This window comes from Onychostoma macrolepis, chromosome 08, assembly GCF_012432095.1.
Source record: "Onychostoma macrolepis isolate SWU-2019 chromosome 08, ASM1243209v1, whole genome shotgun sequence".
Classification (NCBI taxonomy): Eukaryota; Metazoa; Chordata; class Actinopteri; order Cypriniformes; family Cyprinidae; genus Onychostoma; species Onychostoma macrolepis.
Window position 1 is genome coordinate 17,040,000 of NC_081162.1, and position 7,095 is coordinate 17,047,094.

Genomic DNA, 7,095 nt, shown 5'->3' on the forward strand with positions numbered 1-7,095 from the left:
TATTTTCTGATTCTTTAGAATTTTCAGACTCCTTGTCTTCCATATCTGAGACGTCTGACTCAAGCAACAGCTCAAGTGCATGGACTAATCCCTAGCAAGAGACAAATAACTGAGGAGACATCTGCACTGCCTCTTAAACAGGTTAGAACAAAGCTTTTTATGAGTCTCCGAGTTTGTTCACCCATAAATTAAAATTCTGTCATTAATTACTCACTTATGTCATTCCACAACTGTAAAACTGTAAAAAAGTGCTTTTGTTTGCGCAAAAAAACTAATTTTACCATCATTTAACACTTCATTTACAAACTATTGATCTCCAAAAGTATTCTTGCAACAGCTCACATGGCAACACAACACACATGTCAAGGTGTTCTTGTGAATATGGGTTGGAGAGTTATATTTTGCACAAACAAAGCACTCACGTCGCTTCATAAAAATTTAGATGGAACCACTGTAGTCACATGATTTATTTTAATGACATATTCACTACCTTTTCTGGGTCTTTAAAGTGGTAGTTGTGTGGACTGTTAGTGGAGTGTCAGAGAACTGTCAAATTTCATAAAAAAATATCTTCATTTGTGTTCTGAAGATTAACAAAAGTCTTATGGGTTTGGAACAAAATAAGGGTGAGTAAACATGACAGAATTTACTTTCTGGGGCAACACTTTTTCTCCCCCCTCCGAATCTGTAGAAATTTGTGAATCACCATGCTCATGTTTTTATTTATTTTTTATTAGATGGTTAAAGATGTGTTAAAGTTCAAGTCTGGTGGTGAAGCAGTACTACAGGAGTATCAAGAAACAGAAACCCTTACAGATGCCACAAGAAGACAAATGATTAACATACTGGTGGCTCACATGATTGATACACATGGGCATTTTATTTTTATTATTATTTTTTAAACCAAATAACTGCATGGCCATTGTGCAAATTAAGATAACTAGTTTATCTTCCCTTAGGCAACTCCCTACTAAAGCAATCAGAAAACAGAATGCTCTTGGCATAGTGATGCTGTTCCTTCCTCAGAGATCCATACTCCAAGAAAGGCTCCGTAAGTCATTGTTTGCATCGCACTTTCATGTCATACTTGCAATGTTATGACAGGCTGTTTCTATGACATTGAAATTTGATTCTTTGAGATTTTAGCCTGAATATGACACAGGATATTTAAAAAAAATCTGTTTCAGGAACACTTTTATGATGCTGCAAGTGACACAGGATACATTGCCTGGCGTAATAAAAACAGTCCACAGCAATATGGAGCGATGCCACCAGACAGCCCTCTTCCTCAACAGGTAGATGAATGTTTAAAATTATCTCTGTTCTTAAACTGAAAAAGTATTGCATTTGAAGATTCCCATTAATTAATTCATGTGAATCTTTGTCTTCAGTCTACGGCCAGGAAATGGCATCCCTTCTTTTAATCCCTTCCACCACTTCCAGGAGGACTGAAGTCTCCAAAAATTGCATGCGATGCAGCTGAAAGCCATGTAATCTATCATAAGGTAGTGGCATTTTACAAATGTGTTGTGGGTCATTGTTTGAACAGTCACTTTTATGTTGTTGTTTTTCTGTGACTGCACATTATGTTTATGTCTAATATTTGGTTTTCATTTCAACTCTTGTCATGCTGCAGTTTGGAGAAGCACCTCAGCAACAACCATCCGTTCCTCCTTGCTGTTGGACGTCAGAAAAGCAACAGCTTCTACATCGCCTTGGATAAGCATCTCCTCCCGTGCCAGGCAAACTGCTTCCTTGGAGCATTTGATGAACTTTTAAATTTTGTGCACATTTTTAGCACATTTTGTGTTCAGTTTGTCATATGATAGTGCACTTGTGAACTTTTACACATTACTACACATTTTATGAGCATCTTCATGCATTCAGAGTACTACGAAGTGAGGAAAGGTGTATTATAAAATGTCAGAGATTAAATTTTATGAGTCATTTGATATTCAAAACTCATAGTTTGGCAGATGAAAGTTTGTATATCATTCCTTCTTTTGTAATGTTTTAATTCTACTTCAAATTGCACTGCAAGGGAGAATTAAAAATAAACATGTCGATGGAAATTATGTTGTGTGTTGTAGTTGATTTAACTATGTTTTCAGTATATTTAACAGTGTTTTGTTGATCTTTTAACCACCTAAATTCTAAATTCCAACCACCTAAAACATGCAACTCTTAAACAGTGTTGTTTTTCTGTATCCCTTTTAGTGTTATTTTAACACTTTTTTTAGAGTCAAATAAGGAACTCTGGCATAGTGTTAAATGTTTAACTATTTTGAAAGTGTTAATTTAACTCCAGAAAGTGTGGAGCTATATAAACTCTGAAAAAGTGTTGAAATCAACTCTGTGAGAGTTAATTTAACACTGGACTTTTTGCTGTGTACTAGTATCGGAATCGGAACAACCCTAATTTTAATATATCTATTTAATGTAGGTATACAGGTGCTGGTCATATAATTAGAATATCATCAAAAAGTTGATTTATTTCACTAATTCCATTCAAAAAGTGAAACTTGTATATTATATTCATTCATTACACACAGACTGATACATTTCAAATGTTTATTTCTTTTCATTTTGATGATTAGAGCTTACAGCTCATGAAAGTCAAAAATACTTAAGACCAATACAAAGAAAGGATTTTTAGAAATCTTGGCCAACTGAAAAGTATGAAAATGAAAAGTATGAGCATGTACAGCACTCGATACTTAGTTGGGGCTCCTTTTGCCTGAATTACTGCAGCAATGCGGCGTGGCATGGAGTCGATCAGTCTGTGGCACTGCTCAGGTGTTATGAGAGCCCAGGTTACTCTGATAGTGGCCTTCAGCTCATCTGCATTGTTGGGTCTGGTGTGTCTCTCATCTTCCTCTTCACAATACCCCATAGATTCTCTATGGGGTTCAGGTCAGGCGAGTTTGCTGGCCAATCAAGCACAGTAACACTATGGTCATTGAACCAGCTTTTGGTACCTTTGGCAGTGTGGGCAGGTGCCAAGTCCTGCTGGAAAATGAAATCAGCATCTCCATAAAGCTTGTCAACAGAAGGAAGCATGAAGTGCTCAAAATCTCAAAATATTAGAATATTTATATTTGAGTTTGAATAAATGACCATCCCTACAGTATAAATTCTGGGTATCTCTTGTTCTTTGAAGCAACAATAATGGGGAAGACTGCTGACTTGGCAATGATCCAGAAGACAAACATTGACACCCTCCACAAAGAGGGTAAGTCACAGAAGGTCATTACTGAAAGGTGTGGCTGTTTACAGAGTGCTGTATCAAAGCATATTAAATGCAAAGTTGACTGGAAGGAAGAATTTGGGTAGGAAAAGGTGCACAAGCAACAGGGATGACCGCAAGCTTGAGAATACAGTCAAGCAAAGCCGATTCAAACACTTGGGAGAGCTTCACAAGGAGTGGACTGAAGCTGGAGTCAGTGCATCAAGAGTCACCACGCTCAGACACCTTCAGGAAAAGGGCTACCAAGCCACTTCTGAACCAGAGAAAACGTCAGAAGCATCTTAACTGGACTGTGGAGAAAAAAAACTGGACTGTTGCTCAGTGGTCCAAAGTCCTCTTTTCAGATGAAAGTAAATTTTACATTTCATTTGGAAATCGAGGTCCCAGAGTCTGGAGGAAGAGTGGAGAGGCACAGAATCCATGTTGCTTGAAGTCCAGTGTGAAGTTTCCACAGTCTGTGATGATTTGGGCTGCCATGTCATCTGCTGGTGTTGGTCCACTGTGTTTTCTGATGTCCACAGTCAACGCAGCCATCTACCAGGAAATCTGGTAGAGCACTTCATGCTTCCTTCTGTTGACAAGCTTTATGGAGATGCAACTTCATTTTCCAGCAGGACTTGGCACCTGCCCACACTGCCAAAGGTACCAAAAGCTGGTTCAATGACCATAGTGTTACTGTGCTTGATTGGCCAGCAAACTCGCCTGACCTGAACCCCATAGAGAATCTATGGGGTATTGTGAAGAGGAAGATGAGAGACACCAGACCCAACAATGCAGATGAGCTGAAGGCCACTATCAGAGTAACCTGGGCTCTCATAACACCTGAGCAGTGCCACAGACTGATCGACTCCATGCCACGCCGCATTGCTGCAGTAATTCAGGCAAAAGGAGCCCCAACTAAGTATTGAGTGCTGTACATGCTCATACTTTTCATTTTCATACTTTTCAGTTGGCCAAGATTTCTAAAAATCCTTTCTTTGTATTGGTCTTAAGTATTTTTGACTTTCATGAGCTGTAAGCTCTAATCATCAAAATTAAAAGAAATAAACATTTGAAATGTATCAGTCTGTGTGTAATGAATGAATATAATATACAAGTTTCACTTTTTGAATGGAATTAGTGAAATAAATTTTTGATGATATTCTAATTATATGACCAGCACCTGTATATGCATCAATTTATTTAATGTATTAACAATTTAAAGACTACAATATATAAAGTACTACTTAACCATAAACTAACTTAGATCATGCTGTATGTCAAGATGTATCATTTAAAAAATATATATATATTAACTATAAGTAATTTTTATAGTTCTCCATGACCTAATGTACAGAGAAATGTGTATTTATAAAAGTTGTTAAAGTATAAGAATCATTGTCTTTGTCTTTACATATCACCTAATTGAACTATTTTGATTGATGCACTATTTGTATATAGACTTTTAATATATTAACAGTTAAGATACTAACATACATAAATCATAAATTAAGTGTTGCAACTGATTTGGAATCATTTTATTACTGTATAGTCTTATTAAAAATTGTAACAATTTTTATTCCCTCAGGTACTGGGTACAAAATGTAAGACATAAAGTAGCTTATTGTTGATATTATTTTGATCATGATATGACAATCTTTCTATTCTTGTCATTAAAGGCCATTTCAGTTTGATTAAAAGATGCATTCATGCAGACACAATTGCAAACTTAATGGATCATATTCAAGCAGAATTACAGTGATTTATTTATTTATTTTTCAGCACTCCCTTTTTGCAGAACTGTGGTGTTTTTGGTGTATGTTTTGTTAAGCCTGGATTTTGCATTCCACACATATAGGTCAACTTGCCATCCCGCATGGCCATTTAATTAACTAGTATCTTCCTGATGCTTAAAATTCTAAATTGTTTTAATAACTATTGTATCATGACAGAATAACGAATGAAAGGTCTGATCTGAGATCTGATCTCATCATCATCCAGTCTGTCTGAAATGACATGAAGAAACTGAACAAACTGAGACAGAATAAATCCAGAAGAACTGTAGCAACATCTCCAAGACGCTTCAAGAAAGCTACCTGCAAAGCTCCTGAGAAACTATGCGCAAGTGAACCGAAGTCATAAGCTGAGTTAAACACAAAGTATGGTCACACCAAATGTTGATTTACTTTAGTTAACAGAAGTTAATTGATAAATAAATTATATTTATGACAATTTTTGACAGCATCTTCATTTTACTGTGTTTTTACACAAGTTCACGAGGGTTATTTAAACATCTTGGAGAAATTGCCACAGTTCTTCAGGATTTATTCTGTCTCAATTAATCTTAATGTCATTTCAGACAGACTCAATGATTATCGAGTAAATCAGATGTCTGTGTGGAGCACTGGTTGTTGCCAGACAAACATTTCACTGATTTGTTCAAATGAATGGCAAAATATATGTTTGGAAATGTAAACTGATATTTCGTACTGACACACTACTCCAATGAATAGAAATAACAGAATTAAAATAATTTTTAGCCAATAACATTGGTCACCACTTTGTGGCTGTCTGTCCATCTGTCCAGCTATTTATACATCTGTCTGTCTGTCCATCCATTTAATCATCTATATGTATGTCTCTATGTCTCATCCATCCGTCCATCTACCTATATGTCTGTCTGTCTGTCTGTCTATCTGTTTGTTGATACACTGGTCTGTCTGACCAAACGGTGAAAATAAAACTTTGATTTGCAATATTGTATTTTCAGTATTCAACCCCAAACAGCATTGCTCCCTGTGTGGAAAAGAGTCTCCAGTTGGAAGCGTGGGTCTGAACACATGGGTTTGTGTCCTTTTCAATGAGAAATTAGTAATTAGATGAGCTATTATACAATCTGTAGATCTCAAATGTTAAATTATTAACTAAATAGATAATTATTATGCAGATAATTAGTATGCAGTTAATCTAGAAATTACATTACATCAAATATTAAGTAGTATTTTGTTTTAGGTAAATACAGATCAAAAAGTTTTATTATTTTTACTGTGTGTTCAATTGTGTACATTTTAATTTGATGTTTTTATGCTGACATTACTATTACTTTCTTATTAATGGAGTATTAAAAGAATGTAGTACAGTTTATTTTTAACATAATATGTTCAATATAATTAAAAATTAAGTTTACTTGTGACAATTTTTATTTCCACTAGATTCAGTGCAGCAACTGTGAAAGATGGTACCACTCTGTCTGTCTCGGCATGATGAAAAAAGAGGTACACAAATGGAAGACAAGAAAGTGGTTGTGTGTTTTCTGTAAGTAAAAAGTACTACAAGTGTAGGTGTTAAAATATATTGTTTAATCTTGTATGTTTTTTTGTTGTTGTTTTTTGTTTTGATCAGTTCCTTATGAATGTTAAAATCATTAAATTTCATCATTGTAAGGATGTAAATAAGGTACGATTTGTAAATGCAACTACCTTGTGCAACAGTAAGGATTAAATGTGAGGTTGTGTAAGTTGACCACTGTCCCCCTCTATTAACTGGCACTGCTTTCATATCTCCCTGGTGGAAAATGCCATTACTAAATTAAAGTACAAATTGCTTCAAGCTGCAATGACGAGCCCAAGTCACCAGTGCAACCGCCATCCTCCAGTGTCATTGGGAAAGCGGTGCACAGTGGACACATGCATTAATATTAACCCTGTGACAGTCTGGTTTTAAGGGTTACAGCAATGAAATGGTTAAACAACACGCACACAGACAACAAAATGTAAACCTTTGATAATGCTTTACAATAAGGTTTAAAGGTACACTCCCCTGTTTTTTTTAGAAATATGCTCATGCTCCAACTCCCCCAGAGTTAATAA

General features: G+C 35.7%; 1 long non-coding RNA gene across 4 annotated transcripts in view; it reads left to right on the forward strand.

Moving 5' to 3' along the window:
• Positions 1 to 1,859, forward strand: part of LOC131545853 (uncharacterized) — a 3,583-nt gene extending 1,724 nt beyond the window's left edge. For all 4 annotated transcript variants that reach the window (XR_009272511.1, XR_009272509.1, XR_009272510.1 and 1 more), the window contains exons 2-6: positions 19 to 141; positions 738 to 1,051; positions 1,188 to 1,295; positions 1,392 to 1,505; positions 1,637 to 1,859. This is a non-coding gene — a long non-coding RNA (uncharacterized LOC131545853). The remainder of the gene's footprint in view (positions 1 to 18; positions 142 to 737; positions 1,052 to 1,187; positions 1,296 to 1,391; positions 1,506 to 1,636) is intronic.
• The last annotated feature ends 5,236 nt before the right edge of the window (positions 1,860 to 7,095 follow it).